Source organism: Phalangium opilio, unplaced genomic scaffold, assembly GCF_054372755.1.
Source record: "Phalangium opilio isolate 3A_F unplaced genomic scaffold, DU_Popi_V2 ptg000209l_1, whole genome shotgun sequence".
Lineage (NCBI taxonomy): Eukaryota > Metazoa > Arthropoda > Arachnida > Opiliones > Phalangiidae > Phalangium > Phalangium opilio.
In genome coordinates this window covers 11,871,858-11,896,988 of record NW_028324217.1, presented here as the reverse complement: position 1 = coordinate 11,896,988, position 25,131 = coordinate 11,871,858, and the positions used below count along the sequence as shown (strand labels likewise).

The window sequence follows — 25,131 nt, the reverse complement described above, 5'->3', positions numbered from 1 at the left end:
TTAACCTTCATCTTTTTAAAACAATAACAAAAAGAAAATATGTTTGCTTTTTTCATACCTATAGGAATTTAAAAGAGGAAAAAAAAGTGAAAAAGCCAACGGCAAGCAGTGTTCCTAAGTGGTCTCCCTCCCAAGTACTGACTGCGCTCGACGCTGCTTAACTTCGGTGATCGGACGAGAACTGTTGTTTTCAGCGTGATATGGTTGTTGCCGACAGTGCTAGTTAATAATTTGAATTTAATTTACCTTCATCTTTATAATTCAATAACAAAAAGAAGATATGTTTGTTTTTTCATATCTGGTGGAAATTAAAAGAGGAAACAAAAAGGAAAAAGCCAACGGCACGCAGTGTTCAAAAGTACTGACTGCGCTCGACGCAGCTTAACTTCGGTGATCGGACGAGAACCAATGTTTTCAGCGTGATATGGCAGTTCCCGAGAGCGCTAGCTAATAATTCGAATTTAAATTAAGTGAGACAAATTAACCTTCATCTTTTTAAAACAATAACAAAAAGAAAATATGTTTGCTTTTTTCATATCTATAGGAATTTAAAAGAGGAAAAAAAAGTGAAAAAGCCAACGGCAAGCAGTGTTCTTAAGTGGTCTCCCTCCCAAGTACTGACTGCGCTCGACGCTGCTTAACTTCGGTGATCGGACGAGAACTGTTGTTTTCAGCGTGATATGGCCGTTTCCGACAGTGCTTGTTAATAATTTGAATTTAATTAACCTTCATCTTTATAATTCAATAACAAAAAGAAGATATGTTTGTTTTTTCATATCTGGTGGAAATTAAAAGAGGAAACAAAAAGGAAAAAGCCAACGGCACGCAGTGTTCAAAAGTACTGACTGCGCTCGACGCTGCTTAACTTCGGTGACCGGACGAGAACCAGTGTTTTCAGCGTCATATGGCCGTTGCCGAGAGCGCTAGCTAATAATTTGAATTTAAATTAAGTGAGACAAATTAACCTTCATCTTTTTAAAACAATAAGAAAAAGAAAATATGTTTGCTTTTTTCATATCTGGTGGAATTTAAAAGAGGAAACAAAAAGGAAAAAGCCAACGGCACGCAGTGTTCCCTAGTACTGACTGCGCTCAACGCTGCTTAACTTCGGTGATCGGACGAGAACCGGTGTTTTCAGCGTGATATGGCCGTTGCCGAGAGTGCTAGTTAATAATTCGAATCTAAATTAAGTGAGACAAACTAACCTTTATCTATTTAAAACAATAACAAAAAGAAAATATGTTTGCTTTTTTATATCTATTGGAATTTAAAAGAGGAAAAAAATTGAGAAAGCTAACGGTACGCAGTGTTCCTAAGTGGTCTCCCTCCCAAGTACTGACTGCGCTCGACGCTGCTTAACTTCGGTGATCGGACGAGAACCGGTGTATTCAGCGTGATATGGCCGTTGCCGACAGTGCTAGTTAATAATTTGAATTTAATTAACCTTCATCTTTATAATTCAATAACAAAAAGAAGATATGTTTGCTTTTTTCATATCTGGTGGAAATTAAAAGAGGAAACTATAAGGAAAAAGCCAACGGCACGCAGTGTTCTAAAGTACTGACTGCGCTCGACGCTGCTTAACTTCGGTGACCGGACAAGAACCAGTGTTTTCAGCGTGATATGGCCGTTGCCGAGAGCGCTAGCTAATAAATTGAATTTAAATTAAGTGAGACAAATTAACCTTCATCTTTTTAAAACAATAACAAAAAGAAAATATGTTTGCTTTTTTCATATCTGGTGGAATTTAAAAGAGGAAACAAAAAGGAAAAAGCCAACGGCACGCAGTGTTCCCTAGTACTGACTGCGCTCGACGCTGCTTAACTTCGGTGATCGGACGAGAACCGGTGTTTTCAGCGTGATATGGTCGTTGCCGAGAGTGCTAGTTAATAATTCGAATTTGAATTAAGTGAGAAAAATTAACCTTTATCTTTTTAAAACAATAACAAAAAGAAAATATGTCTGCTTTTTTCATATCTGATGGAATTTAAAAGAGGAAACAAAAAGGAAAAAGCCAACGGCACGCTGTGTTCCCAAGTACTGACTGCGCTCGACGCTGCTTAACTTCGGTGATCGGACGAGAACCGGTGTTTTCAGCGTGATATGGCCGTTGCCGAGAGTGCTAGTTAATAATTCGAATCTAAATTAAGTGAGACAAACTAACCTTTATCTATTTAAAACAATAACAAAAAGAAAATATATTTGCTTTTTTTATATCTATTGGAATTTAAAAGAGGAAAAAAATTGAGAAAGCAAACGGTACGCAGTGTTCCTAAGTGGTCTCCCTCCCAAGTTCTGACTGCGCTCGACGCTGCTTAACTTCGGTGATCGAACGAGAACCGGTGTATTCAGCGTGATATGGCCGTTGCCGACAGTGCTAGTTAATAATTTGAATTTAATTAACCTTCATCTTTATAAAACAATAACAAAAAGAAGATATGTTTGCATTTTTCATATCTGGTGAAATTAAAAGAGGAAACAAAAAGGAAAAAGCCAACGGCACGCAGTGTTCAAAAGTACTGACGGCGCTCGACGCTGCTTAACTTCGGTGATCGGACGAGAACCAATGTTTTCAGCGTGATATGGCCGTTGCCGAGAGCGCTAGCTAATAATTCGAATTTAAATTAAGTGAGACAAATTAACCTTCATATTTTTAAAACAATAACAAAAAGAAAATATGTTTGCTTTTTTCATATCTATAGGAATTTAAAAGAGGAAAAAAAAGTGAAAAAGCCAACAGCATGCAGTGTTCCTAAGAGGTCTCCCTCACAAGTACTGACTGCGCTCGACGCTGCTTACTTCGGTGATCGAACGAGAACTGTTGTTTTCAGCGTGATATGGCCGTTGCCGACAGTGCTAAATAATAATTTGAATTTAATTAACCTTCATCTTTATAATTCAATAACAAAAAGAAGATATGTTTGCTTTTTTCATATCTGGTGGAAATTAAAAGAGGAAACAAAAAGGAAAAAGCCAACGGCACGCAGTGTTCAAAAGTACTGACTGCGCTCGACGCTGCTTAACTTCGGTGACCGGACGAGAACCAGTGTTTTCAGCGTGATATGGCCGTTGCCGAGAGCGCTAGCTAATAATTTGAATTTAAATTAAGTGAGACAAATTAACCTTCATCTTTTTAAAACAATAACAAAAAGAAAATATGTTTGCTTTTTTCATACCTATAGGAATTTAAAAGAGGAAAAAAAAGTGAAAAAGCAAACGGCAAGCAGTGTTCCTAAGTGGTCTCCCTCCCAAGTACTGACTGCGCTCGACGCTGCTTAACTTCGGTGATCGAACGAGAACTGTTGTTTTCAGCGTGATATGGCCGTTGCCGACAGTGCTAAATAATAATTTGAATTTAATTAACCTTCATCTTTATAATTCAATAACAAAAAGAAGATATGTTTGCTTTTTTCATATCTGGTGGAAATTAAAAGAGGAAACAAAAAGGAAAAAGCCAACGGCACGCAGTGTTCAAAAGTACTGACTGCGCTCGACGCTGCTTAACTTCGGTGACCGGACGAGAACCAGTGTTTTCAGCGTGATATGGCCGTTGCCGAGAGCGCTAGCTAATAATTTGAATTTAAATTAAGTGAGACAAATTAACCTTCATCTTTTTAAAACAATAACAAAAAGAAAATATGTTTGCTTTTTTCATATCTGGTGGAATTTAAAAGAGGAAACAAAAAGGAAAAAGCCAACGGCACGCAGTGTTCCCTAGTACTGACTGCGCTCGACGCTGCTTAACTTCGGTGATCGGACGAGAACCGGTGTTTTCAGCGTGATATGGTCGTTGCCGAGAGTGCTAGTTAATAATTCGAATTTGAATTAAGTGAGAAAAATTAACCTTTATCTTTTTAAAACAATAACAAAAAGAAAATATGTCTGCTTTTTTCATATCTGATGGAATTTAAAAGAGGAAACAAAAAGGAAAAAGCCAACGGCACGCTGTGTTCCCAAGTACTGACTGCGCTCGACGCTGCTTAACTTCGGTGATCGGACGAGAACCGGTGTTTTCAGCGTGATATGGCCGTTGCCGAGAGTGCTAGTTAATAATTCGAATCTAAATTAAGTGAGACAAACTAACCTTTATCTATTTAAAACAATAACAAAAAGAAAATATATTTGCTTTTTTTATATCTATTGGAATTTAAAAGAGGAAAAAAATTGAGAAAGCAAACGGTACGCAGTGTTCCTAAGTGGTCTCCCTCCCAAGTTCTGACTGCGCTCGACGCTGCTTAACTTCGGTGATCGAACGAGAACCGGTGTATTCAGCGTGATATGGCCGTTGCCGACAGTGCTAGTTAATAATTTGAATTTAATTAACCTTCATCTTTATAAAACAATAACAAAAAGAAGATATGTTTGCATTTTTCATATCTGGTGAAATTAAAAGAGGAAACAAAAAGGAAAAAGCCAACGGCACGCAGTGTTCAAAAGTACTGACGGCGCTCGACGCTGCTTAACTTCGGTGATCGGACGAGAACCAATGTTTTCAGCGTGATATGGCCGTTGCCGAGAGCGCTAGCTAATAATTCGAATTTAAATTAAGTGAGACAAATTAACCTTCATATTTTTAAAACAATAACAAAAAGAAAATATGTTTGCTTTTTTCATATCTATAGGAATTTAAAAGAGGAAAAAAAAGTGAAAAAGCCAACAGCATGCAGTGTTCCTAAGTGGTCTCCCTCACAAGTACTGACTGCGCTCGACGCTGCTTACTTCGGTGATCGAACGAGAACTGTTGTTTTCAGCGTGATATGGCCGTTGCCGACAGTGCTAAATAATAATTTGAATTTAATTAACCTTCATCTTTATAATTCAATAACAAAAAGAAGATATGTTTGCTTTTTTCATATCTGGTGGAAATTAAAAGAGGAAACAAAAAGGAAAAAGCCAACGGCACGCAGTGTTCAAAAGTACTGACTGCGCTCGACGCTGCTTAACTTCGGTGACCGGACGAGAACCAGTGTTTTCAGCGTGATATGGCCGTTGCCGAGAGCGCTAGCTAATAATTTGAATTTAAATTAAGTGAGACAAATTAACCTTCATCTTTTTAAAACAATAACAAAAAGAAAATATGTTTGCTTTTTTCATACCTATAGGAATTTAAAAGAGGAAAAAAAAGTGAAAAAGCAAACGGCAAGCAGTGTTCCTAAGTGGTCTCCCTCCCAAGTACTGACTGCGCTCGACGCTGCTTAACTTCGGTGATCGAACGAGAACTGTTGTTTTCAGCGTGATATGGCCGTTGCCGACAGTGCTAAATAATAATTTGAATTTAATTAACCTTCATCTTTATAATTCAATAACAAAAAGAAGATATGTTTGCTTTTTTCATATCTGGTGGAAATTAAAAGAGGAAACAAAAAGGAAAAAGCCAACGGCACGCAGTGTTCAAAAGTACTGACTGCGCTCGACGCTGCTTAACTTCGGTGACCGGACGAGAACCAGTGTTTTCAGCGTGATATGGCCGTTGCCGAGAGCGCTAGCTAATAATTTGAATTTAAATTAAGTGAGACAAATTAACCTTCATCTTTTTAAAACAATAACAAAAAGAAAATATGTTTGCTTTTTTCATACCTATAGGAATTTAAAAGCGGAAAAAAAGTGAAAAAGCTAACGGCAAGCAGTGTTCCTAAGTGGCCTCCCTACCAAGTACTGACTGCGCTCGACGCTGATTAACTTCGGTGATCGGACGATAACCGGTGTTTTCAGCGTGATACGGCCGTTGCCGAGAGTGCTAGTTAATAATTCGAATTTAAAGTAAGTGAGACAAATTAACCTTCATCTTTATAAAACAATAACAAAATGAAGATATGTTTGCTTTTTTCATATCTGGTGGAATTTAAAAGAGGATACAAAAAAAAAAGCCAACAGCACGCTGTGTTCCCAAGTACTGACTGCGCTCGACGCTGCTTAACTTCGGTGATCGGACGAGAACCGGTGTTTTCAGCGTGATATGGCCGTTGCCGAGAGTGCTAGTTAATAATTCGAACTTAAATTAAGTGAGACAAATTAACCTTCATCTTTTTAAAACAATAACAAAAAGAAAATATGTTTGCTTTTTTCATATCTATTGGAATTTAAAAGACAAAAAAAAGTGAAAAAGATAACGGCATGCAGTGTTCCTAAGTGTCCTCCCTCCCAAGTACTGACTGCGCTCGACGCTGCTTATCTTCGGTGATCGGACGAGAACCGGTGTTTTCAGCGTGATATGGCCGTTGCCGAGAGTGCTAGTTAATAATTCGAATTTAAATTAAGTGAGACAAACTAACCTTTATCTATTTAAAACAATAACAAAAAGAAAATATGTTTGCTTTTTTTATATCTACTGGAATTTAAAAGAGGAAAGAAATTGAGAAAGCTAACGGTACGCAGTGTTCCTAAGTGGTCTCCCTCCCAAGTACTGACTGCGCTCGACGCTACTTATCTTCGGTGATCGGACGAGAACCGGTGTTTTCAGCGTGATATGGCCGTTGCCGAGAGTGCTAGTTAATAATTCGAATTTGAATTAAGTGAGACAAATTAACCTTCATCTATTTAAAACAATAACAAAAAGAAAATATGTTTGCTTTTTTCATATCTGGTGGAATTTAAAAGAGGACAAAAAATTGAAAAAGCTAACGGTACGCAGTGTTCCTAAGTGTCCTCCCTCCCAAGTACTGACTGCGCTCGACGCTGCTTATCTTCGGTGATCGGACGAGAACCGGTGTTTTCAGCGTGATATGGCCGTTGCCGAGAGTGCTAGTTAATAATTCGAATTTAAATTAAGTGAGACAAACTAACCTTTATCTATTTAAAACAATAACAAAAAGAAAATATGTTTGCTTTTTTTATATCTACTGGAATTTAAAAGAGGAAAGAAATTGAGAAAGCTAACGGTACGCAGTGTTCCTAAGTGGTCTCCCTCCCAAGTACTGACTGCGCTCGACGCTACTTATCTTCGGTGATCGGACGAGAACCGGTGTTTTCAGCGTGATATGGCCGTTGCCGAGAGTGCTAGTTAATAATTCGAATTTGAATTAAGTGAGACAAATTAACCTTCATCTATTTAAAACAATAACAAAAAGAAAATATGTTTGCTTTTTTCATATCTGGTGGAATTTAAAAGAGGACAAAAAATTGAAAAAGCTAACGGTACGCAGTGTTCCTAAGTGGTCTCCCTCCCAAGTACTGACTGCGCTCGACGCTGCTTAACTTCGGTGATCGGACGAGAACCGGTGTTTTCAGCGTGATAAGGCCGTTGCCGAGAGTGCTAGTTAATAGTTCAAATTTAAATTAAGAGACACAAATTAACCTTCATCTTTATAAACCAATAATAAAATGATGATATGTTTGCTTTTTTTATATTTGGTGGAATTTAAAAGAGGAAACAAAAAGGAAAAAGCCAACGGCACGCAGTGTTCCCAAGTACTGACTGCGCTCGACGCTGCTTAACTTCGGTGATCGGACGAGAACCGGTGTTTTCAGCGTGATATGGTCGTTGCCGAGAGTGCTAGTTAATAATTCGAATTTAAAGTAAGTGAGACAAACTAACCTTCATCTTTTTAAAACAATAACAAAAAGAAAATATGTTTGCTTTTTTCATATCTATTGGAATTTAAAAGAGGAAAAAAAATTGAAAAAGCTAACGGTACGCAGTGTTCCTAAGTGGTCTCCCTCCCAAGTACTGACTGCGCTCGACGCTGCTTAACTTCGGTGATCGGACGATAACCGGTGTTTTCAGCGTGATACGGCCGTTGCCGAGAGTGCTAGTTAATAATTCGAATTTAAAGTAAGTGAGACAAATTAACCTTCATCTTTTTAAAACAATAACAAAATGAAGATATGTTTGCTTTTTTCATATCTGGTGGAATTTAAAAGAGGATACAAAAAGGAAAAAGCCAACGGCACGCTGTGTTCCCAAGTACTGACTGCGCTCGACGCTGCTTAACTTCGGTGATCGGACGAGAACCGGTGTTTTCAGCGTCATATGGTCGTTGCCGAGAGTGCTAGTTAATAATTCGAATTTGAATTAAGTGAGACAAATTAACATTCATCTATTTAAAACATTAACAAAAAGAAAATATGTTTGCTTTTTTCATATCTATTGGAATTTAAAAGAGGAAAAAAAATTGAAAAAGCTAACGGTACGCAGTGTTCCTAAGTGGTCTCCCTCCCAAGTACTGACTGCGCTCGACGCTGCTTAACTTCGGTGATCGGACGAGAACCGGTGTTTTCAGCGTGATATGGCCGTTGCCGAGAGTGCTAGTTAATAATTCGAATTTAAATTAAGAGAGACAAATTAACATTCATCTTTTTAAAACAATAACAAAAAGAAAATATGTTTGCTTTTTTCATATCTATTGGAATTTAAAAGACAAAAAAAGGTGAAAAAGCTAACGGCAAGCAGTGTTCCTAAGTGGCCTCCCTCCCAAGTACTGACTGCGCTCGACGCTGCTTAACTTCGGTGATCGGACGAGAACCGGTGTTTTCAGCGTGATATGGTCGTTGCCGAGAGGGTAGTTAATAATTCGAATTTAAATTAAGTGAGACAAATTAACCTTCATCTTTATAAAACAATAACAAAAAGAAAATATGTTTAATTTTTTCATATCTGGTGGAATTTAAAAGAGGAAACAAAAAGGAAAAAGCCAACGGCACGCTGTGTTCCCAAGTACTGACTGCGCTCGACGCTGCTTAACTTCGGTGGTCGGACGAGAACCGGTGTTTTCAGCGTGATATGGTCGTTGCCGAGAGTGCTAGTTAATAATTCGAATTTAAAGTAAGTGAGACAAACTAACCTTCATCTTTTTAAAACAATAACAAAAAGAAAATATGTTTGCTTTTTTCATATCTATTGGAATTTAAAAGAGGAAAAAAAATTGAAAAAGCTAACGGTACGCAGTGTTCCTAAGTGGTCTCCCTCCCAAGTACTGACTGCGCTCGACGCTGCTTAACTTCGGTGATCGGACGATAACCGGTGTTTTCAGCGTGATACGGCCGTTGCCGAGAGTGCTAGTTAATAATTCGAATTTAAAGTAAGTGAGACAAATTAACCTTCATCTTTTTAAAACAATAACAAAATGAAGATATGTTTGCTTTTTTCATATCTGGTGGAATTTAAAAGAGGATACAAAAAGGAAAAAGCCAACGGCACGCTGTGTTCCCAAGTACTGACTGCGCTCGACGCTGCTTAACTTCGGTGATCGGACGAGAACCGGTGTTTTCAGCGTGATATGGTCGTTGCCGAGAGTGCTAGTTAATAATTCGAATTTAAAGTAAGTGAGACAAACTAACCTTCATCTTTTTAAAACAATAACAAAAAGAAAATATGTTTGCTTTTTTCATATCTATTGGAATTTAAAAGAGGAAAAAAAATTGAAAAAGCTAACGGTACGCAGTGTTCCTAAGTGGTCTCCCTCCCAAGTACTGACTGCGCTCGACGCTGTTTAACTTCGGTGATCGGACGAGAACCGGTGTTTTCAGCGTGATATGGCCGTTGCCGAGAGTGCTAGTTAATAATTCGAATTTGAATTAAGTGAGACAAATTAACCTTCATCTATTTAAAACAATAACAAAAAGAAAATATGTTTGCTTTTTTCATATCTGGTGGAATTTAAAAGAGGACAAAAAATAGAAAAAGCTAACGGTACGCAGTGTTCCTAAGTGGTCTCCCTCCCAAGTACTGACTGCGCTCGACGCTGCTTAACTTCGGTGATCGGACGAGAACCGGTGTTTTCAGCGTGATAAGGCCGTTGCCGAGAGTGCTAGTTAATAGTTCAAATTTAAATTAAGAGACACAAATTAACCTTCATCTTTATAAACCAATAATAAAATGATGATATGTTTGCTTTTTTTATATTTGGTGGAATTTAAAAGAGGAAACAAAAAGGAAAAAGCCAACGGCACGCAGTGTTCCCAAGTACTGACTGCGCTCGACGCTGCTTAACTTCGGTGATCGGACGAGAACCGGTGTTTTCAGCGTGATATGGTCGTTGCCGAGAGTGCTAGTTAATAATTCGAATTTAAAGTAAGTGAGACAAACTAACCTTCATCTTTTTAAAACAATAACAAAAAGAAAATATGTTTGCTTTTTTCATATCTATTGGAATTTAAAAGAGGAAAAAAAATTGAAAAAGCTAACGGTACGCAGTGTTCCTAAGTGGTCTCCCTCCCAAGTACTGACTGCGCTCGACGCTGCTTAACTTCGGTGATCGGACGATAACCGGTGTTTTCAGCGTGATACGGCCGTTGCCGAGAGTGCTAGTTAATAATTCGAATTTAAAGTAAGTGAGACAAATTAACCTTCATCTTTTTAAAACAATAACAAAATGAAGATATGTTTGCTTTTTTCATATCTGGTGGAATTTAAAAGAGGATACAAAAAGGAAAAAGCCAACGGCACGCTGTGTTCCCAAGTACTGACTGCGCTCGACGCTGCTTAACTTCGGTGATCGGACGAGAACCGGTGTTTTCAGCGTGATATGGTCGTTGCCGAGAGTGCTAGTTAATAATTCGAATTTGAATTAAGTGAGACAAATTAACATTCATCTATTTAAAACATTAACAAAAAGAAAATATGTTTGCTTTTTTCATATCTATTGGAATTTAAAAGAGGAAAAAAAATTGAAAAAGCTAACGGTACGCAGTGTTCCTAAGTGGTCTCCCTCCCAAGTACTGACTGCGCTCGACGCTGCTTAACTTCGGTGATCGGACGAGAACCGGTGTTTTCAGCGTGATATGGCCGTTGCCGAGAGTGCTAGTTAATAATTCGAATTTAAATTAAGAGAGACAAATTAACCTTCATCTTTTTAAAACAATAACAAAAAGAAAATATGTTTGCTTTTTTCATATCTATTGGAATTTAAAAGACAAAAAAAGGTGAAAAAGCTAACGGCAAGCAGTGTTCCTAAGTGGCCTCCCTCCCAAGTACTGACTGCGCTCGACGCTGCTTAACTTCGGTGATCGGACGAGAACCGGTGTTTTCAGCGTGATATGGTCGTTGCCGAGAGTGCTAGTTAATAATTCGAATTTAAATTAAGTGAGACAAATTAACCTTCATCTTTATAAAACAATAACAAAAAGAAAATATGTTTGCTTTTTTCATATCTGGTGGAATTTAAAAGAGGAAACAAAAAGGAAAAAGCCAACGGCACGCTGTGTTCCCAAGTACTGACTGCGCTCGACGCTGCTTAACTTCGGTGGTCGGACGAGAACCGGTGTTTTCAGCGTGATATGGTCGTTGCCGAGAGTGCTAGTTAATAATTCGAATTTAAAGTAAGTGAGACAAACTAACCTTCATCTTTTTAAAACAATAACAAAAAGAAAATATGTTTGCTTTTTTCATATCTATTGGAATTTAAAAGAGGAAAAAAAATTGAAAAAGCTAACGGTACGCAGTGTTCCTAAGTGGTCTCCCTCCCAAGTACTGACTGCGCTCGACGCTGCTTAACTTCGGTGATCGGACGATAACCGGTGTTTTCAGCGTGATACGGCCGTTGCCGAGAGTGCTAGTTAATAATTCGAATTTAAAGTAAGTGAGACAAATTAACCTTCATCTTTTTAAAACAATAACAAAATGAAGATATGTTTGCTTTTTTCATATCTGGTGGAATTTAAAAGAGGATACAAAAAGGAAAAAGCCAACGGCACGCTGTGTTCCCAAGTACTGACTGCGCTCGACGCTGCTTAACTTCGGTGATCGGACGAGAACCGGTGTTTTCAGCGTGATATGGTCGTTGCCGAGAGTGCTAGTTAATAATTCGAATTTAAAGTAAGTGAGACAAACTAACCTTCATCTTTTTAAAACAATAACAAAAAGAAAATATGTTTGCTTTTTTCATATCTATTGGAATTTAAAAGAGGAAAAAAAATTGAAAAAGCTAACGGTACGCAGTGTTCCTAAGTGGTCTCCCTCCCAAGTACTGACTGCGCTCGACGCTGCTTAACTTCGGTGATCGGACGATAACCGGTGTTTTCAGCGTGATACGGCCGTTGCCGAGAGTGCTAGTTAATAATTCGAATTTAAAGTAAGTGAGACAAATTAACCTTCATCTTTTTAAAACAATAACAAAATGAAGATATGTTTGCTTTTTTCATATCTGGTGGAATTTAAAAGAGGATACAAAAAGGAAAAAGCCAACGGCACGCTGTGTTCCCAAGTACTGACTGCGCTCGACGCTGCTTAACTTCGGTGATCGGACGAGAACCGGTGTTTTCAGCGTGATATGGTCGTTGCCGAGAGTGCTAGTTAATAATTCGAATTTAAAGTAAGTGAGACAAACTAACCTTCATCTTTTTAAAACAATAACAAAAAGAAAATATGTTTGCTTTTTTCATATCTATTGGAATTTAAAAGAGGAAAAAAAATTGAAAAAGCTAACGGTACGCAGTGTTCCTAAGTGGTCTCCCTCCCAAGTACTGACTGCGCTCGACGCTGCTTACCTTCGGTGATCGGACGAGAACCGGTGTTTTCAGCGTGATATGGTCGTTGCCGAGAGTGCTAGTTAATAATTCGAATTTGAATTAAGTGAGACAAATTAACATTCATCTATTTAAAACATTAACAAAAAGAAAATATGTTTGCTTTTTTCATATCTATTGGAATTTAAAAGAGGAAAAAAAATTGAAAAAGCTAACGGTACGCAGTGTTCCTAAGTGGTCTCCCTCCCAAGTACTGACTGCGCTCGACGCTGCTTAACTTCGGTGATCGGACGAGAACCGGTGTTTTCAGCGTGATATGGCCGTTGCCGAGAGTGCTAGTTAATAATTCGAATTTAAATTAAGAGAGACAAATTAACCTTCATCTTTTTAAAACAATAACAAAAAGAAAATATGTTTGCTTTTTTCATATCTATTGGAATTTAAAAGACAAAAAAAGGTGAAAAAGCTAACGGCAAGCAGTGTTCCTAAGTGGCCTCCCTCCCAAGTACTGACTGCGCTCGACGCTGCTTAACTTCGGTGATCGGACGAGAACCGGTGTTTTCAGCGTGATATGGTCGTTGCCGAGAGTGCTAGTTAATAATTCGAATTTAAATTAAGTGAGACAAATTAACCTTCATCTTTATAAAACAATAACAAAAAGAAAATATGTTTGCTTTTTTCATATCTGGTGGAATTTAAAAGAGGAAACAAAAAGGAAAAAGCCAACGGCACGCTGTGTTCCCAAGTACTGACTGCGCTCGACGCTGCTTAACTTCGGTGGTCGGACGAGAACCGGTGTTTTCAGCGTGATACGGCCGTTGTCGAGAGTGCTAGTTAATAATTCGAATTTAAAGTAAGTGAGACAAATTAACCTTCATCTTTATAAAACAATAACAAAATGAAGATATGTTTGCCTTTTTCATATCTGGTGGAATTTAAAAGAGGATACAAAAAGGAAAAAGCCAACGGCACGCTGTGTTCCCAAGTACTGACTGCGCTCGACGCTGCTTAACTTCGGTGATCGGACGAGAACCGGTGTTTTCAGCGTGATATGGCCGTTGCCGAGAGTGCTAGTTAATAATTCGAATTTGAATTAAGTGAGACAAATTAACATTCATCTATTTAAAACATTAACAAAAAGAAAATATGTTTGCTTTTTTCATATCTGGTGGAATTTAAAAGAGGAAACAAAAAGGAAAAAGCCAACGGCACGCTGTGTTCCCAAGTACTGACTGCGCTCGACGCTGCTTAACTTCGGTGGTCGGACGAGAACCGGTGTTTTCAGCGTGATACGGCCGTTGCCGAGAGTGCTAGTTAATAATTCGAATTTAAAGTAAGTGAGACAAATTAACCTTCATCTTTATAAAACAATAACAAAATGAAGATATGTTTGCTTTTTTCATATCTGGTGGAATTTAAAAGAGGATACAAAAAGGAAAAAGCCAACGGCACGCTGTGTTCCCAAGTACTGACTGCGCTCGACGCTGCTTAACTTCGGTGATCGGACGAGAACCGGTGTTTTCAGCGTGATATGGCCGTTGCCGAGAGTGCTAGTTAATAATTCGAATTTAAATTAAGAGAGACAAATTAACCTTCATCTTTATAAAAGAATAATAATAATATGAAGATATGTTTGCTTTTTTCATATCTGGTGGAATTTAAAAGAGGAAACAAAAAGGAAAAAGCCAACGGCACGCAGTGTTCCCAAGTACTGACTGCGCTCGACGCTGCTTAACTTCGGTGATCGGACGAGAACCGGTGTTTTCAGCGTGATATGGTCGTTGCCGAGAGTGCTAGTTAATAATTCGAATTTGAATTAAGTGAGACAAATTAACATTCATCTATTTAAAACAATAACAAAAAGAAAATATGTTTGCTTTTTTCATATCTATTGGAATTTAAAAGAGGAAAAAAAATTGAAAAAGCTAACGGTACGCAGTGTTCCTAAGTGGTCTCCCTCCCAAGTACTGACTGCGCTCGAAGCTGCTTAACTTCGGTGATCGGACGAGAACCGGTGTTTTCAGCGTGATATGGCCGTTGCCGAGAGTGCTAGTTAATAATTCGAATTTAAATTAAGAGAGACAAATTAACCTTCATCTTTTTAAAACAATAACAAAAAGAAAATATGTTTGCTTTTTTCATATCTATTGGAATTTAAAAGACAAAAAAAGGTGAAAAAGCTAACGGCAAGCAGTGTTCCTAAGTGGCCTCCCTCCCAAGTACTGACTGCGCTCGACGCTGCTTAACTTCGGTGATTGGACGAGAACCGGTGTTTTCAGCGTGATATGGTCGTTGCCGAGAGTGCTAGTTAATAATTCGAATTTAAATTAAGTGAGACAAATTAACCTTCATCTTTATAAAACAATAACAAAAAGAAAATATGTTTGCTTTTTTCATATCTGGTGGAATTTAAAAGAGGAAACAAAAAGGAAAAAGCCAACGGCACGCTGTGTTCCCAAATACTGACTGCGCTCGAAGCTGCTTAACTTCGGTGATCGGACGAGAAGCGGTGTTTTCAGCGTGATATGGCCGTTGCCGAGAGTGCTAGTTAATAATTCGAATTTGAATTAAGTGAGAAAAATTAACCTTCATCTTTTTAAAACAATAACAAAAAGAAAATATGTTTGCTTTTTTCATATCTGGTGGAATTTAAAAGAGGAAACAAAAAGGAAAAAGCCAACGGCACGCTGTGTTCCCAAGTACTGACTGCGCTCGACGCTGCTTAACTTCGGTGATCGGACGAGAACCGGTGTTTTCAGCGTGATATGGCCGTTGCCGAGAGTGCCAGTTAATAATTCGAATCTAAATTAAGTGACACAAACTAACCTTTATCTATTTAAAACAATAACAAAAAGAAAATATGTTTGCTTTTTTCATATCTATTGGAATTTAAAAGACAAAAAAAGGTGAAAAAGCTAACGGCAAGCAGTGTTCCTAAGTGGCCTCCCTCCCAAGTACTGACTGCGCTCGACGCTGCTTAACTTCGGTGATCGGACGAGAACCGGTGTTTTCAGCGTGATATGGTCGTTGCCGAGAGTGCTAGTTAATAATTCGAATTTAAATTAAGTGAGACAAATTAACCTTCATCTTTTTAAAACAATAACAAAAAGAAAATATGTTTGCTTTTTTCATACCTATAGGAGTTTAAAAGAGGAAAAAAAAGTGAAAAAGCCAACGGCAAGCAGTGTTCCTAAGTGGTCTCCCTCCCAAGTACTGACTGCGCTCGACGCTGCTTAACTTCGGTGATCGGACGAGAACTGTTGTTTTCAGCGTGATATGGCCGTTGCCGACAGTGCTAGTTAATAATTTGAATTTAATTTACCTTCATCTTTATAATTCAATAACAAAAAGAAGATATGTTTGTTTTTTCATATCTGGTGGAAATTAAAAGAGGAAACAAAAAGGAAAAAGCCAACGGCACGCAGTGTTCAAAAGTACTGACTGCGCTCGACGCAGCTTAACTTCGGTGATCGGACGAGAACCAATGTTTTCAGCGTGATATGGCAGTTCCCGAGAGCGCTAGCTAATAATTCGAATTTAAATTAAGTGAGACAAATTAACCTTCATCTTTTTAAAACAATAACAAAAAGAAAATATGTTTGCTTTTTTCATATCTATAGGAATTTAAAAGAGGAAAAAAAAGTGAAAAAGCCAACGGCAAGCAGTGTTCCTAAGTGGTCTCCCTCCCAAGTACTGACTGCGCTCGACGCTGCTTAACTTCGGTGATCGGACGAGAACTGTTGTTTTCAGCGTGATATGGCCGTTTCCGACAGTGCTTGTTAATAATTTGAATTTAATTAACCTTCATCTTTATAATTCAATAACAAAAAGAAGATATGTTTGTTTTTTCATATCTGGTGGAAATTAAAAGAGGAAACAAAAAGGAAAAAGCCAACGGCACGCAGTGTTCAAAAGTACTGACTGCGCTCGACGCTGCTTAACTTCGGTGACCGGACGAGAACCAGTGTTTTCAGCGTCATATGGCCGTTGCCGAGAGCGCTAGCTAATAATTTGAATTTAAATTAAGTGAGACAAATTAACCTTCATCTTTTTAAAACAATAAGAAAAAGAAAATATGTTTGCTTTTTTCATATCTGGTGGAATTTAAAAGAGGAAACAAAAAGGAAAAAGCCAACGGCACGCAGTGTTCCCTAGTACTGACTGCGCTCGACGCTGCTTAACTTCGGTGATCGGACGAGAACCGGTGTTTTCAGCGTGATATGGCCGTTGCCGAGAGTGCTAGTTAATAATTCGAATCTAAATTAAGTGAGACAAACTAACCTTTATCTATTTAAAACAATAACAAAAAGAAAATATGTTTGCTTTTTTTATATCTATTGGAATTTAAAAGAGGAAAAAAATTGAGAAAGCTAACGGTACGCAGTGTTCCTAAGTGGTCTCCCTCCCAAGTACTGACTGCGCTCGACGCTGCTTAACTTCGGTGATCGGACGAGAACCGGTGTATTCAGCGTGATATGGCCGTTGCCGACAGTGCTAGTTAATAATTTGAATTTAATTAACCTTCATCTTTATAATTCAATAACAAAAAGAAGATATGTTTGCTTTTTTCATATCTGGTGGAAATTAAAAGAGGAAACTATAAGGAAAAAGCCAACGGCACGCAGTGTTCTAAAGTACTGACTGCGCTCGACGCTGCTTAACTTCGGTGACCGGACAAGAACCAGTGTTTTCAGTGTGATATGGCCGTTGCCGAGAGCGCTAGCTAATAAATTGAATTTAAATTAAGTGAGACAAATTAACCTTCATCTTTTTAAAACAATAACAAAAAGAAAATATGTTTGCTTTTTTCATATCTGGTGGAATTTAAAAGATGAAACAAAAAGGAAAAAGCCAACGGCACGCAGTGTTCCCTAGTACTGACTGCGCTCGACGCTGCTTAACTTCGGTGATCGGACGAGAACCGGTGTTTTCAGCGTGATATGGTCGTTGCCGAGAGTGCTAGTTAATAATTCGAATTTGAATTAAGTGAGAAAAATTAACTTTTATCTTTTTAAAACAATAACAAAAAGAAAATATGTCTGCTTTTTTCATATCTGATGGAATTTAAAAGAGGAAACAAAAAGGAAAAAGCCAACGGCACGCTGTGTTCCCAAGTACTGACTGCGCTCGACGCTGCTTAACTTCGGTGATCGGACGAGAACCGGTGTTTTCAGCGTGATATGGCCGTTGCCGAGAGTGCTAGTTAATATTCGAATTTAAATTAAGTGAGACAAATTAACCTTCATCTTTTTAAAACAATAACAAAAAGAAAATATGTTTGCTTTTTTTATATCTATTGGAATTTAAAAGAGGAAAAAAATTGAGAAAGCAAACGGTACGCAGTGTTCCTAAGTGGTCTCCCTCCCAAGTACTGACTGCGCTCGACGCTGCTTAACTTCGGTGATCGGACGAGAACCGGTGTATTCAGCGTGATATGGCCGTTGCCGACAGTGCTAGTTAATAATTTGAATTTAATTAACCTTCATCTTTATAAAACAATAACAAAAAGAAGATATGTTTGCATTTTTCATATCTGGTGAAATTAAAAGAGGAAACAAAAAGGAAAAAGCCAACGGCACGCAGTGTTCAAAAGTACTGACTGCGCTCGACGCTGCTTAACTTCGGTGATCGGACGAGAACCAATGTTTTCAGCGTGATATGGCCGTTGCCGAGAGCGCTAGCTAATAATTCGAATTTAAATTAAGTGAGACAAATTAACCTTCATATTTTTAAAACAATAACAAAAAGAAAATATGGTTGCTTTTTTCATATCTATAGGAATTTAAAAGAGGAAAAAAAAGTGAAAAAGCCAACGGCATGCAGTGTTCCTAAGTGGTCTCCCTCACAAGTACTGACTGCGCTCGACGCTGCTTACTTCGGTGATCGAACGAGAACTGTTGTTTTCAGCGTGATATGGCCGTTGCCGACAGTGCTAAATAATAATTTGAATTTAATTAACCTTCATCTTTATAATTCAATAACAAAAAGAAGATATGTTTGCTTTTTTCATATCTGGTGGAAATTAAAAGAGGAAACTATAAGGAAAAAGCCAACGGCACGCAGTGTTCTAAAGTACTGACTGCGCTCGACGCTGCTTAACTTCGGTGACCGGACAAGAACCAGTGTTTTCAGTGTGATATGGCCGTTGCCGAGAGCGCTAGCTAATAAATTGAATTTAAATTAAGTGAGACAAATTAACCTTCATCTTTTTAAAACAATAACAAAAAGAAAATATGTTTGCTTTTTTCATATCTGGTGGAATTTAAAAGATGAAACAAAAAGGAAAAAGCCAACGGCACGCAGTGTTCCCTAGTACTGACTGCGCTCGACGCTGCTTAACTTCGGTGATCGGACGAGAACCGGTGTTTTCAGCGTGATATGGTCGTTGCCGAGAGTGCTAGTTAATAATTCGAATTTGAATTAAGTGAGAAAAATTAACTTTTATCTTTTTAAAACAATAACAAAAAGAAAATATGTCTGCTTTTTTCATATCTGATGGAATTTAAAAGAGGAAACAAAAAGGAAAAAGCCAACGGCACGCTGTGTTCCCAAGTACTGACTGCGCTCGACGCTGCTTAACTTCGGTGATCGGACGAGAACCGGTGTTTTCAGCGTGATATGGCCGTTGCCGAGAGTGCTAGTTAATATTCGAATTTAAATTAAGTGAGACAAATTAACCTTCATCTTTTTAAAACAATAACAAAAAGAAAATATGTTTGCTTTTTTTATATTTATTGGAATTTAAAAGAGGAAAAAAATTGAGAAAGCAAACGGTACGCAGTGTTCCTAAGTGGTCTCCCTCCCAAGTACTGACTGCGCTCGACGCTGCTTAACTTCGGTGATCGGACGAGAACCGGTGTATTCAGCGTGATATGGCCGTTGCCGACAGTGCTAGTTAATAATTTGAATTTAATTAACCTTCATCTTTATAAAACAATAACAAAAAGAAGATATGTTTGCATTTTTCATATCTGGTGAAATTAAAAGAGGAAACAAAAAGGAAAAAGCCAACGGCACGCAGTGTTCAAAAGTACTGACTGCGCTCGACGCTGCTTAACTTCGGTGATCGGACGAGAACCAATGTTTTCAGCGTGATATGGCCGTTGCCGAGAGCGCTAGCTAATAATTCGAATTTAAATTAAGTGAGACAAATTAACCTTCATATTTTTAAAACAATAACAAAAAGAAAATATGGTTGCTTTTTTCATATCTATAGGAATTTAAAAGAGGAAAAAAAAGTGAAAAAGCCAACGGCATGCAGTGTTCCTAAGTGGTCTCCCTCACAAGTACTGACTGCGCTCGACGCTGCTTACTTCGGTGATCGAACGAGAACTGTTGTTTTCAGCGTGATATGGCCGTTGCCGACAGTGCTAAATAATAATTTGAATTTAATTAACCTTCATCTTTATAATTCAATAACAAAAAGAAGATATGTTTGCTTTTTTCATATCTGGTGGAAATTAAAAGAGGAAACAAAAAGGAAAAAGCCAACGGCACGCAGTGTTCAAAAGTACTGACTGCGCTCGACGCTGCTTAACTTCGGTGACCGGACGAGAACCAGTGTTTTCAGCGTGATATGGCCGTTGCCGAGAGTGCTAGTTAATAATTCGAATTTGAATTAAGTGAGACAAATTAACATTCATCTATTTAAAACATTAACAAAAAGAAAATATGTTTGCTTTTTTCATATCTATTGGAATTTAAAAGAGGAAAAAAAATTGAAAAAGCTAACGGTACGCAGTGTTCCTAAGTGGTCTCCCTCCCAAGTACTGACTGCGCTCGACGCTGCTTAACTTCGGTGATCGGACGAGAACCGGTGTTTTCAGCGTGATATGGTCGTTGCCGAGAGTGCTAGTTAATAATTCGAATTTAAATTAAGTGAGACAAATTAACCTTCATCTTTATAAAACAATAACAAAAAGAAAATATGTTTGCTTTTTTCATATCTGGTGGAATTTAAAAGAGGAAACAAAAAGGAAAAAGCCAACGGCACGCTGTGTTCCCAAGTACTGACTGCGCTCGACGCTGCTTAACTTCGGTGGTCGGACGAGAACCGGTGTTTTCAGCGTGATACGGCCGTTGTCGAGAGTGCTAGTTAATAATTCGAATTTAAAGTAAGTGAGACAAATTAACCTTCATCTTTATAAAACAATAACAAAATGAAGATATGTTTGCTTTTTTATATCTGGTGGAATTTAAAAGAGGATACAAAAAGGAAAAAGCCAACGGCACGCTGTGTTCCCAAGTACTGACTGCGCTCGACGCTGCTTAACTTCGGTGATCGGACGAGAACCGGTGTTTTCAGCGTGATATGGCCGTTGCCGAGAGTGCTAGTTAATAATTCGAATTTGAATTAAGTGAGACAAATTAACATTCTTCTATTTAAAACATTAACAAAAAGAAAATATGTTTGCTTTTTTCATATCTGGTGGAATTTAAAAGAGGAAACAAAAAGGAAAAAGCCAACGGCACGCTGTGTTCCCAAGTACTGACTGCGCTCGACGCTGCTTAACTTCGGTGGTCGGACGAGAACCGGTGTTTTCAGCGTGATACGGCCGTTGCCGAGAGTGCTAGTTAATAATTCGAATTTAAAGTAAGTGAGACAAATTAACCTTCATCTTTATAAAACAATAACAAAATGAAGATATGTTTGCTTTTTTCATATCTGGTGGAATTTAAAAGAGGATACAAAAAGGAAAAAGCCAACGGCACGCTTTATTCCCAAGTACTGACTGCGCTCGACGCTGCTTAACTTCGGTGATCGGACGAGAACCGGTGTTTTCAGCGTGATATGGCCGTTGCCGAGAGTGCTAGTTAATAATTCGAATTTAAATTAAGAGAGACAAATTAACCTTCATCTTTATAAAAGAATAATAATAATATGAAGATATGTTTGCTTTTTTCATATCTGGTGGAATTTAAAAGAGGAAACAAAAAGGAAAAAGCCAACGGCACGCAGTGTTCCCAAGTACTGACTGCGCTCGACGCTGCTTAACTTCGGTGATCGGACGAGAACCGGTGTTTTCAGCGTGATATGGTCGTTGCCGAGGGTGCTAGTTAATAATTCGAATTTGAATTAAGTGAGACAAATTAACATTCATCTATTTAAAACAATAACAAAAAGAAAATATGTTTGCTTTTTTCATATCTATTGGAATTTAAAAGAGGAAAAAAAATTGAAAAAGCTAACGGTACGCAGTGTTCCTAAGTGGTCTCCCTCCCAAGTACTGACTGCGCTCGACGCTGCTTAACTTCGGTGATCGGACGAGAACCGGTGTTTTCAGCGTGATATGGCCGTTGCCGAGAGTGCTAGTTAATAATTCGAATTTAAATTAAGAGAGACAAATTAACCTTCATCTTTTTAAAACAATAACAAAAAGAAAATATGTTTGCTTTTTTCATATCTATTGGAATTTAAAAGACAAAAAAAGGTGAAAAAGCTAACGGCAAGCAGTGTTCCTAAGTGGCCTCCCTCCCAAGTACTGACTGCGCTCGACGCTGCTTAACTTCGGTGATTGGACGAGAACCGGTGTTTTCAGCGTGATATGGTCGTTGCCGAGAGTGCTAGTTAATAATTCGAATTTAAATTAAGTGAGACAAATTAACCTTCATCTTTATAAAACAATAACAAAAAGAAAATATGTTTGCTTTTTTCATATCTGGTGGAATTTAAAAGAGGAAACAAAAAGGAAAAAGCCAACGGCACGCTGTGTTCCCAAATACTGACTGCGCTCGACGCTGCTTAACTTCGGTGATCGGACGAGAAGCGGTGTTTTCAGCGTGATATGGCCGTTGCCGAGAGTGCTAGTTAATAATTCGAATTTGAATTAAGTGAGAAAAATTAACCTTCATCTTTTTAAAACAATAACAAAAAGAAAATATGTTTGCTTTTTTCATATCTATTGGAATTTAAAAGACAAAAAAAGGTGAAAAAGCTAACGGCAAGCAGTGTTCCTAAGTGGCCTCCCTCCCAAGTACTGACTGCGCTCGACGCTGCTTAACTTCGGTGATCGGACGAGAACCGGTGTTTTCAGCGTGATATGGTCGTTGCCGAGAGTGCTAGTTAATAATTCGAATTTGAATTAAGTGAGAAAAATTAACTTTTATCTTTTTAAAACAATAACAAAAAGAAAATATGTCTGCTTTTTTCATATCTGATGGAATTTAAAAGAGGAAACAAAAAGGAAAAAGCCAACGGCACGCTGTGTTCCCAAGTACTGACTGCGCTCGACGCTGCTTAACTTCGGTGATCGGACGAGAACCGGTGTTTTCAGCGTGATATGGCCGTTGCCGAGAGTGCTAGTTAATATTCGAATTTAAATTAAGTGAGACAAATTAACCTTCATCTTTTTAAAACAATAACAAAAAGAAAATATGTTTGCTTTTTTATATCTATTGGAATTTAAAAGAGGAAAAAAAAATTGAGAAAGCAAACGGTACGCAGTGTTCCTAAGTGGTCTCCCTCCCAAGTACTGACTGCGCTCGACGCTGCTTAACTTCGGTGATCGGACGAGAACCGGTGTATTCAGCGTGATATGGCCGTTGCCGACAGTGCTAGTTAATAATTTGAATTTAATTAACCTTCATCTTTATAAAACAATAACAAAAAGAAGATATGTTTGCATTTTTCATATCTGGTGAAATTAAAAGAGGAAACAAAAAGGAAAAAGCCAACGGCACGCAGTGTTCAAAAGTACTGACTGCGCTCGACGCTGCTTAACTTCGGTGATCGGACGAGAACCAATGTTTTCAGCGTGATATGGCCGTTGCCGAGAGCGCTAGCTAATAATTCGAATTTAAATTAAGTGAGACAAATTAACCTTCATATTTTTAAAACAATAACAAAAAGAAAATATGGTTGCTTTTTTCATATCTATAGGAATTTAAAAGAGGAAAAAAAAGTGAAAAAGCCAACGGCATGCAGTGTTCCTAAGTGGTCTCCCTCACAAGTACTGACTGCGCTCGACGCTGCTTACTTCGGTGATCGAACGAGAACTGTTGTTTTCAGCGTGATATGGCCGTTGCCGACAGTGCTAAATAATAATTTGAATTTAATTAACCTTCATCTTTATAATTCAATAACAAAAAGAAGATATGTTTGCTTTTTTCATATCTGGTGGAAATTAAAAGAGGAAACAAAAAGGAAAAAGCCAACGGCACGCAGTGTTCAAAAGTACTGACTGCGCTCGACGCTGCTTAACTTCGGTGACCGGACGAGAACCAGTGTTTTCAGCGTGATATGGCCGTTGCCGAGAGTGCTAGTTAATAATTCGAATTTGAATTAAGTGAGACAAATTAACATTCATCTATTTAAAACATTAACAAAAAGAAAATATGTTTGCTTTTTTCATATCTATTGGAATTTAAAAGAGGAAAAAAAATTGAAAAAGCTAACGGTACGCAGTGTTCCTAAGTGGTCTCCCTCCCAAGTACTGACTGCGCTCGACGCTGCTTAACTTCGGTGATCGGACGAGAACCGGTGTTTTCAGCGTGATATGGCCGTTGCCGAGAGTGCTAGTTAATAATTCGAATTTAAATTAAGAGAGACAAATTAACCTTCATCTTTTTAAAACAATAACAAAAAGAAAATATGTTTGCTTTTTTCATATCTATTGGAATTTAAAAGACAAAAAAAGGTGAAAAAGCTAACGGCAAGCAGTGTTCCTAAGTGGCCTCCCTCCCAAGTACTGACTGCGCTCGACGCTGCTTAACTTCGGTGATCGGACGAGAACCGGTGTTTTCAGCGTGATATGGTCGTTGCCGAGAGTGCTAGTTAATAATTCGAATTTAAATTAAGTGAGACAAATTAACCTTCATCTTTATAAAACAATAACAAAAAGAAAATATGTTTGCTTTTTTCATATCTGGTGGAATTTAAAAGAGGAAACAAAAAGGAAAAAGCCAACGGCACGCTGTGTTCCCAAGTACTGACTGCGCTCGACGCTGCTTAACTTCGGTGGTCGGACGAGAACCGGTGTTTTCAGCGTGATACGGCCGTTGTCGAGAGTGCTAGTTAATAATTCGAATTTAAAGTAAGTGAGACAAATTAACCTTCATCTTTATAAAACAATAACAAAATGAAGATATGTTTGCTTTTTTATATCTGGTGGAATTTAAAAGAGGATACAAAAAGGAAAAAGCCAACGGCACGCTGTGTTCCCAAGTACTGACTGCGCTCGACGCTGCTTAACTTCGGTGATCGGACGAGAACCGGTGTTTTCAGCGTGATATGGCCGTTGCCGAGAGTGCTAGTTAATAATTCGAATTTGAATTAAGTGAGACAAATTAACATTCTTCTATTTAAAACATTAACAAAAAGAAAATATGTTTGCTTTTTTCATATCTGGTGGAATTTAAAAGAGGAAACAAAAAGGAAAAAGCCAACGGCACGCTGTGTTCCCAAGTACTGACTGCGCTCGACGCTGCTTAACTTCGGTGGTCGGACGAGAACCGGTGTTTTCAGCGTGATACGGCCGTTGCCGAGAGTGCTAGTTAATAATTCGAATTTAAAGTAAGTGAGACAAATTAACCTTCATCTTTATAAAACAATAACAAAATGAAGATATGTTTGCTTTTTTCATATCTGGTGGAATTTAAAAGAGGATACAAAAAGGAAAAAGCCAACGGCACGCTGTATTCCCAAGTACTGACTGCGCTCGACGCTGCTTAACTTCGGTGATCGGACGAGAACCGGTGTTTTCAGCGTGATATGGCCGTTGCCGAGAGTGC

The 25,131-nt window shown here is 38.2% G+C and overlaps 90 pseudogenes; all 90 read right to left on the bottom strand.

The window, feature by feature from the left end:
- Positions 1–93: 93 nt before the first annotated feature.
- On the bottom strand, positions 94–212 carry LOC149619372 (5S ribosomal RNA; annotated as a pseudogene).
- Positions 213–573: 361 nt separating this feature from the next.
- Positions 574–692, bottom strand: LOC149619371 (5S ribosomal RNA; annotated as a pseudogene).
- A 361-nt stretch (positions 693–1,053) lies between these two features.
- On the bottom strand, positions 1,054–1,156 carry LOC149619370 (5S ribosomal RNA; annotated as a pseudogene).
- A 135-nt stretch (positions 1,157–1,291) lies between these two features.
- Positions 1,292–1,410, bottom strand: LOC149619369 (5S ribosomal RNA; annotated as a pseudogene).
- Positions 1,411–1,532: 122 nt separating this feature from the next.
- Positions 1,533–1,635, bottom strand: LOC149619368 (5S ribosomal RNA; annotated as a pseudogene).
- A 137-nt stretch (positions 1,636–1,772) lies between these two features.
- Positions 1,773–1,875, bottom strand: LOC149619367 (5S ribosomal RNA; annotated as a pseudogene).
- Positions 1,876–2,012: 137 nt separating this feature from the next.
- LOC149619366 (5S ribosomal RNA) lies at positions 2,013–2,115 on the bottom strand (annotated as a pseudogene).
- Positions 2,116–2,251: 136 nt separating this feature from the next.
- On the bottom strand, positions 2,252–2,370 carry LOC149619365 (5S ribosomal RNA; annotated as a pseudogene).
- Positions 2,371–2,731: 361 nt separating this feature from the next.
- On the bottom strand, positions 2,732–2,849 carry LOC149619364 (5S ribosomal RNA; annotated as a pseudogene).
- A 122-nt stretch (positions 2,850–2,971) lies between these two features.
- Positions 2,972–3,074, bottom strand: LOC149619363 (5S ribosomal RNA; annotated as a pseudogene).
- Positions 3,075–3,211: 137 nt separating this feature from the next.
- Positions 3,212–3,330, bottom strand: LOC149619362 (5S ribosomal RNA; annotated as a pseudogene).
- A 122-nt stretch (positions 3,331–3,452) lies between these two features.
- Positions 3,453–3,555, bottom strand: LOC149619361 (5S ribosomal RNA; annotated as a pseudogene).
- A 137-nt stretch (positions 3,556–3,692) lies between these two features.
- On the bottom strand, positions 3,693–3,795 carry LOC149619360 (5S ribosomal RNA; annotated as a pseudogene).
- Positions 3,796–3,932: 137 nt separating this feature from the next.
- Positions 3,933–4,035, bottom strand: LOC149619359 (5S ribosomal RNA; annotated as a pseudogene).
- A 136-nt stretch (positions 4,036–4,171) lies between these two features.
- LOC149619358 (5S ribosomal RNA) lies at positions 4,172–4,290 on the bottom strand (annotated as a pseudogene).
- A 361-nt stretch (positions 4,291–4,651) lies between these two features.
- On the bottom strand, positions 4,652–4,769 carry LOC149619357 (5S ribosomal RNA; annotated as a pseudogene).
- A 122-nt stretch (positions 4,770–4,891) lies between these two features.
- On the bottom strand, positions 4,892–4,994 carry LOC149619356 (5S ribosomal RNA; annotated as a pseudogene).
- A 137-nt stretch (positions 4,995–5,131) lies between these two features.
- On the bottom strand, positions 5,132–5,250 carry LOC149619355 (5S ribosomal RNA; annotated as a pseudogene).
- A 122-nt stretch (positions 5,251–5,372) lies between these two features.
- LOC149619354 (5S ribosomal RNA) lies at positions 5,373–5,475 on the bottom strand (annotated as a pseudogene).
- A 136-nt stretch (positions 5,476–5,611) lies between these two features.
- On the bottom strand, positions 5,612–5,730 carry LOC149619353 (5S ribosomal RNA; annotated as a pseudogene).
- A 135-nt stretch (positions 5,731–5,865) lies between these two features.
- Positions 5,866–5,968, bottom strand: LOC149619352 (5S ribosomal RNA; annotated as a pseudogene).
- Positions 5,969–6,104: 136 nt separating this feature from the next.
- LOC149619351 (5S ribosomal RNA) lies at positions 6,105–6,223 on the bottom strand (annotated as a pseudogene).
- A 136-nt stretch (positions 6,224–6,359) lies between these two features.
- On the bottom strand, positions 6,360–6,478 carry LOC149619350 (5S ribosomal RNA; annotated as a pseudogene).
- Positions 6,479–6,615: 137 nt separating this feature from the next.
- On the bottom strand, positions 6,616–6,734 carry LOC149619349 (5S ribosomal RNA; annotated as a pseudogene).
- A 136-nt stretch (positions 6,735–6,870) lies between these two features.
- LOC149619348 (5S ribosomal RNA) lies at positions 6,871–6,989 on the bottom strand (annotated as a pseudogene).
- A 137-nt stretch (positions 6,990–7,126) lies between these two features.
- On the bottom strand, positions 7,127–7,245 carry LOC149619347 (5S ribosomal RNA; annotated as a pseudogene).
- Positions 7,246–7,382: 137 nt separating this feature from the next.
- Positions 7,383–7,485, bottom strand: LOC149619346 (5S ribosomal RNA; annotated as a pseudogene).
- A 137-nt stretch (positions 7,486–7,622) lies between these two features.
- Positions 7,623–7,741, bottom strand: LOC149619345 (5S ribosomal RNA; annotated as a pseudogene).
- A 377-nt stretch (positions 7,742–8,118) lies between these two features.
- Positions 8,119–8,237, bottom strand: LOC149619344 (5S ribosomal RNA; annotated as a pseudogene).
- Positions 8,238–8,373: 136 nt separating this feature from the next.
- LOC149619343 (5S ribosomal RNA) lies at positions 8,374–8,492 on the bottom strand (annotated as a pseudogene).
- Positions 8,493–8,868: 376 nt separating this feature from the next.
- Positions 8,869–8,987, bottom strand: LOC149619342 (5S ribosomal RNA; annotated as a pseudogene).
- A 137-nt stretch (positions 8,988–9,124) lies between these two features.
- LOC149619341 (5S ribosomal RNA) lies at positions 9,125–9,227 on the bottom strand (annotated as a pseudogene).
- Positions 9,228–9,364: 137 nt separating this feature from the next.
- Positions 9,365–9,483, bottom strand: LOC149619340 (5S ribosomal RNA; annotated as a pseudogene).
- A 137-nt stretch (positions 9,484–9,620) lies between these two features.
- LOC149619339 (5S ribosomal RNA) lies at positions 9,621–9,739 on the bottom strand (annotated as a pseudogene).
- Positions 9,740–9,876: 137 nt separating this feature from the next.
- On the bottom strand, positions 9,877–9,979 carry LOC149619338 (5S ribosomal RNA; annotated as a pseudogene).
- Positions 9,980–10,116: 137 nt separating this feature from the next.
- Positions 10,117–10,235, bottom strand: LOC149619337 (5S ribosomal RNA; annotated as a pseudogene).
- A 137-nt stretch (positions 10,236–10,372) lies between these two features.
- On the bottom strand, positions 10,373–10,475 carry LOC149619336 (5S ribosomal RNA; annotated as a pseudogene).
- A 137-nt stretch (positions 10,476–10,612) lies between these two features.
- Positions 10,613–10,731, bottom strand: LOC149619335 (5S ribosomal RNA; annotated as a pseudogene).
- A 136-nt stretch (positions 10,732–10,867) lies between these two features.
- Positions 10,868–10,986, bottom strand: LOC149619334 (5S ribosomal RNA; annotated as a pseudogene).
- A 377-nt stretch (positions 10,987–11,363) lies between these two features.
- On the bottom strand, positions 11,364–11,482 carry LOC149619333 (5S ribosomal RNA; annotated as a pseudogene).
- A 137-nt stretch (positions 11,483–11,619) lies between these two features.
- Positions 11,620–11,722, bottom strand: LOC149619332 (5S ribosomal RNA; annotated as a pseudogene).
- Positions 11,723–11,859: 137 nt separating this feature from the next.
- Positions 11,860–11,978, bottom strand: LOC149619331 (5S ribosomal RNA; annotated as a pseudogene).
- A 137-nt stretch (positions 11,979–12,115) lies between these two features.
- On the bottom strand, positions 12,116–12,218 carry LOC149619330 (5S ribosomal RNA; annotated as a pseudogene).
- A 137-nt stretch (positions 12,219–12,355) lies between these two features.
- On the bottom strand, positions 12,356–12,474 carry LOC149619329 (5S ribosomal RNA; annotated as a pseudogene).
- Positions 12,475–12,611: 137 nt separating this feature from the next.
- LOC149619328 (5S ribosomal RNA) lies at positions 12,612–12,730 on the bottom strand (annotated as a pseudogene).
- Positions 12,731–12,866: 136 nt separating this feature from the next.
- Positions 12,867–12,985, bottom strand: LOC149619327 (5S ribosomal RNA; annotated as a pseudogene).
- Positions 12,986–13,122: 137 nt separating this feature from the next.
- Positions 13,123–13,225, bottom strand: LOC149619326 (5S ribosomal RNA; annotated as a pseudogene).
- A 137-nt stretch (positions 13,226–13,362) lies between these two features.
- On the bottom strand, positions 13,363–13,465 carry LOC149619325 (5S ribosomal RNA; annotated as a pseudogene).
- Positions 13,466–13,602: 137 nt separating this feature from the next.
- On the bottom strand, positions 13,603–13,705 carry LOC149619324 (5S ribosomal RNA; annotated as a pseudogene).
- A 137-nt stretch (positions 13,706–13,842) lies between these two features.
- LOC149619323 (5S ribosomal RNA) lies at positions 13,843–13,945 on the bottom strand (annotated as a pseudogene).
- A 140-nt stretch (positions 13,946–14,085) lies between these two features.
- LOC149619322 (5S ribosomal RNA) lies at positions 14,086–14,188 on the bottom strand (annotated as a pseudogene).
- Positions 14,189–14,325: 137 nt separating this feature from the next.
- Positions 14,326–14,444, bottom strand: LOC149619321 (5S ribosomal RNA; annotated as a pseudogene).
- A 136-nt stretch (positions 14,445–14,580) lies between these two features.
- On the bottom strand, positions 14,581–14,699 carry LOC149619320 (5S ribosomal RNA; annotated as a pseudogene).
- Positions 14,700–15,076: 377 nt separating this feature from the next.
- Positions 15,077–15,179, bottom strand: LOC149619319 (5S ribosomal RNA; annotated as a pseudogene).
- Positions 15,180–15,315: 136 nt separating this feature from the next.
- LOC149619318 (5S ribosomal RNA) lies at positions 15,316–15,434 on the bottom strand (annotated as a pseudogene).
- Positions 15,435–15,571: 137 nt separating this feature from the next.
- Positions 15,572–15,690, bottom strand: LOC149619317 (5S ribosomal RNA; annotated as a pseudogene).
- A 361-nt stretch (positions 15,691–16,051) lies between these two features.
- LOC149619316 (5S ribosomal RNA) lies at positions 16,052–16,170 on the bottom strand (annotated as a pseudogene).
- Positions 16,171–16,531: 361 nt separating this feature from the next.
- Positions 16,532–16,634, bottom strand: LOC149619315 (5S ribosomal RNA; annotated as a pseudogene).
- A 136-nt stretch (positions 16,635–16,770) lies between these two features.
- LOC149619314 (5S ribosomal RNA) lies at positions 16,771–16,889 on the bottom strand (annotated as a pseudogene).
- A 362-nt stretch (positions 16,890–17,251) lies between these two features.
- LOC149619313 (5S ribosomal RNA) lies at positions 17,252–17,354 on the bottom strand (annotated as a pseudogene).
- A 137-nt stretch (positions 17,355–17,491) lies between these two features.
- On the bottom strand, positions 17,492–17,594 carry LOC149619312 (5S ribosomal RNA; annotated as a pseudogene).
- A 135-nt stretch (positions 17,595–17,729) lies between these two features.
- On the bottom strand, positions 17,730–17,848 carry LOC149619311 (5S ribosomal RNA; annotated as a pseudogene).
- Positions 17,849–17,969: 121 nt separating this feature from the next.
- On the bottom strand, positions 17,970–18,072 carry LOC149619310 (5S ribosomal RNA; annotated as a pseudogene).
- A 137-nt stretch (positions 18,073–18,209) lies between these two features.
- On the bottom strand, positions 18,210–18,327 carry LOC149619309 (5S ribosomal RNA; annotated as a pseudogene).
- Positions 18,328–18,689: 362 nt separating this feature from the next.
- Positions 18,690–18,792, bottom strand: LOC149619308 (5S ribosomal RNA; annotated as a pseudogene).
- A 137-nt stretch (positions 18,793–18,929) lies between these two features.
- Positions 18,930–19,032, bottom strand: LOC149619307 (5S ribosomal RNA; annotated as a pseudogene).
- A 135-nt stretch (positions 19,033–19,167) lies between these two features.
- On the bottom strand, positions 19,168–19,286 carry LOC149619306 (5S ribosomal RNA; annotated as a pseudogene).
- Positions 19,287–19,407: 121 nt separating this feature from the next.
- Positions 19,408–19,510, bottom strand: LOC149619305 (5S ribosomal RNA; annotated as a pseudogene).
- Positions 19,511–19,647: 137 nt separating this feature from the next.
- On the bottom strand, positions 19,648–19,765 carry LOC149619304 (5S ribosomal RNA; annotated as a pseudogene).
- Positions 19,766–19,887: 122 nt separating this feature from the next.
- On the bottom strand, positions 19,888–19,990 carry LOC149619303 (5S ribosomal RNA; annotated as a pseudogene).
- A 137-nt stretch (positions 19,991–20,127) lies between these two features.
- Positions 20,128–20,246, bottom strand: LOC149619302 (5S ribosomal RNA; annotated as a pseudogene).
- A 137-nt stretch (positions 20,247–20,383) lies between these two features.
- On the bottom strand, positions 20,384–20,486 carry LOC149619301 (5S ribosomal RNA; annotated as a pseudogene).
- Positions 20,487–20,622: 136 nt separating this feature from the next.
- On the bottom strand, positions 20,623–20,725 carry LOC149619300 (5S ribosomal RNA; annotated as a pseudogene).
- A 137-nt stretch (positions 20,726–20,862) lies between these two features.
- LOC149619299 (5S ribosomal RNA) lies at positions 20,863–20,965 on the bottom strand (annotated as a pseudogene).
- Positions 20,966–21,102: 137 nt separating this feature from the next.
- Positions 21,103–21,205, bottom strand: LOC149619298 (5S ribosomal RNA; annotated as a pseudogene).
- Positions 21,206–21,345: 140 nt separating this feature from the next.
- LOC149619297 (5S ribosomal RNA) lies at positions 21,346–21,448 on the bottom strand (annotated as a pseudogene).
- Positions 21,449–21,585: 137 nt separating this feature from the next.
- LOC149619296 (5S ribosomal RNA) lies at positions 21,586–21,704 on the bottom strand (annotated as a pseudogene).
- Positions 21,705–21,840: 136 nt separating this feature from the next.
- Positions 21,841–21,959, bottom strand: LOC149619295 (5S ribosomal RNA; annotated as a pseudogene).
- Positions 21,960–22,335: 376 nt separating this feature from the next.
- LOC149619294 (5S ribosomal RNA) lies at positions 22,336–22,454 on the bottom strand (annotated as a pseudogene).
- Positions 22,455–22,591: 137 nt separating this feature from the next.
- Positions 22,592–22,694, bottom strand: LOC149619293 (5S ribosomal RNA; annotated as a pseudogene).
- A 136-nt stretch (positions 22,695–22,830) lies between these two features.
- LOC149619292 (5S ribosomal RNA) lies at positions 22,831–22,949 on the bottom strand (annotated as a pseudogene).
- A 121-nt stretch (positions 22,950–23,070) lies between these two features.
- LOC149619291 (5S ribosomal RNA) lies at positions 23,071–23,173 on the bottom strand (annotated as a pseudogene).
- A 137-nt stretch (positions 23,174–23,310) lies between these two features.
- On the bottom strand, positions 23,311–23,428 carry LOC149619290 (5S ribosomal RNA; annotated as a pseudogene).
- A 122-nt stretch (positions 23,429–23,550) lies between these two features.
- On the bottom strand, positions 23,551–23,653 carry LOC149619289 (5S ribosomal RNA; annotated as a pseudogene).
- Positions 23,654–23,790: 137 nt separating this feature from the next.
- Positions 23,791–23,909, bottom strand: LOC149619288 (5S ribosomal RNA; annotated as a pseudogene).
- Positions 23,910–24,045: 136 nt separating this feature from the next.
- LOC149619287 (5S ribosomal RNA) lies at positions 24,046–24,164 on the bottom strand (annotated as a pseudogene).
- Positions 24,165–24,301: 137 nt separating this feature from the next.
- LOC149619286 (5S ribosomal RNA) lies at positions 24,302–24,404 on the bottom strand (annotated as a pseudogene).
- A 136-nt stretch (positions 24,405–24,540) lies between these two features.
- Positions 24,541–24,643, bottom strand: LOC149619285 (5S ribosomal RNA; annotated as a pseudogene).
- Positions 24,644–24,780: 137 nt separating this feature from the next.
- LOC149619284 (5S ribosomal RNA) lies at positions 24,781–24,883 on the bottom strand (annotated as a pseudogene).
- Positions 24,884–25,020: 137 nt separating this feature from the next.
- On the bottom strand, positions 25,021–25,123 carry LOC149619283 (5S ribosomal RNA; annotated as a pseudogene).
- Positions 25,124–25,131: the final 8 nt, after the last annotated feature.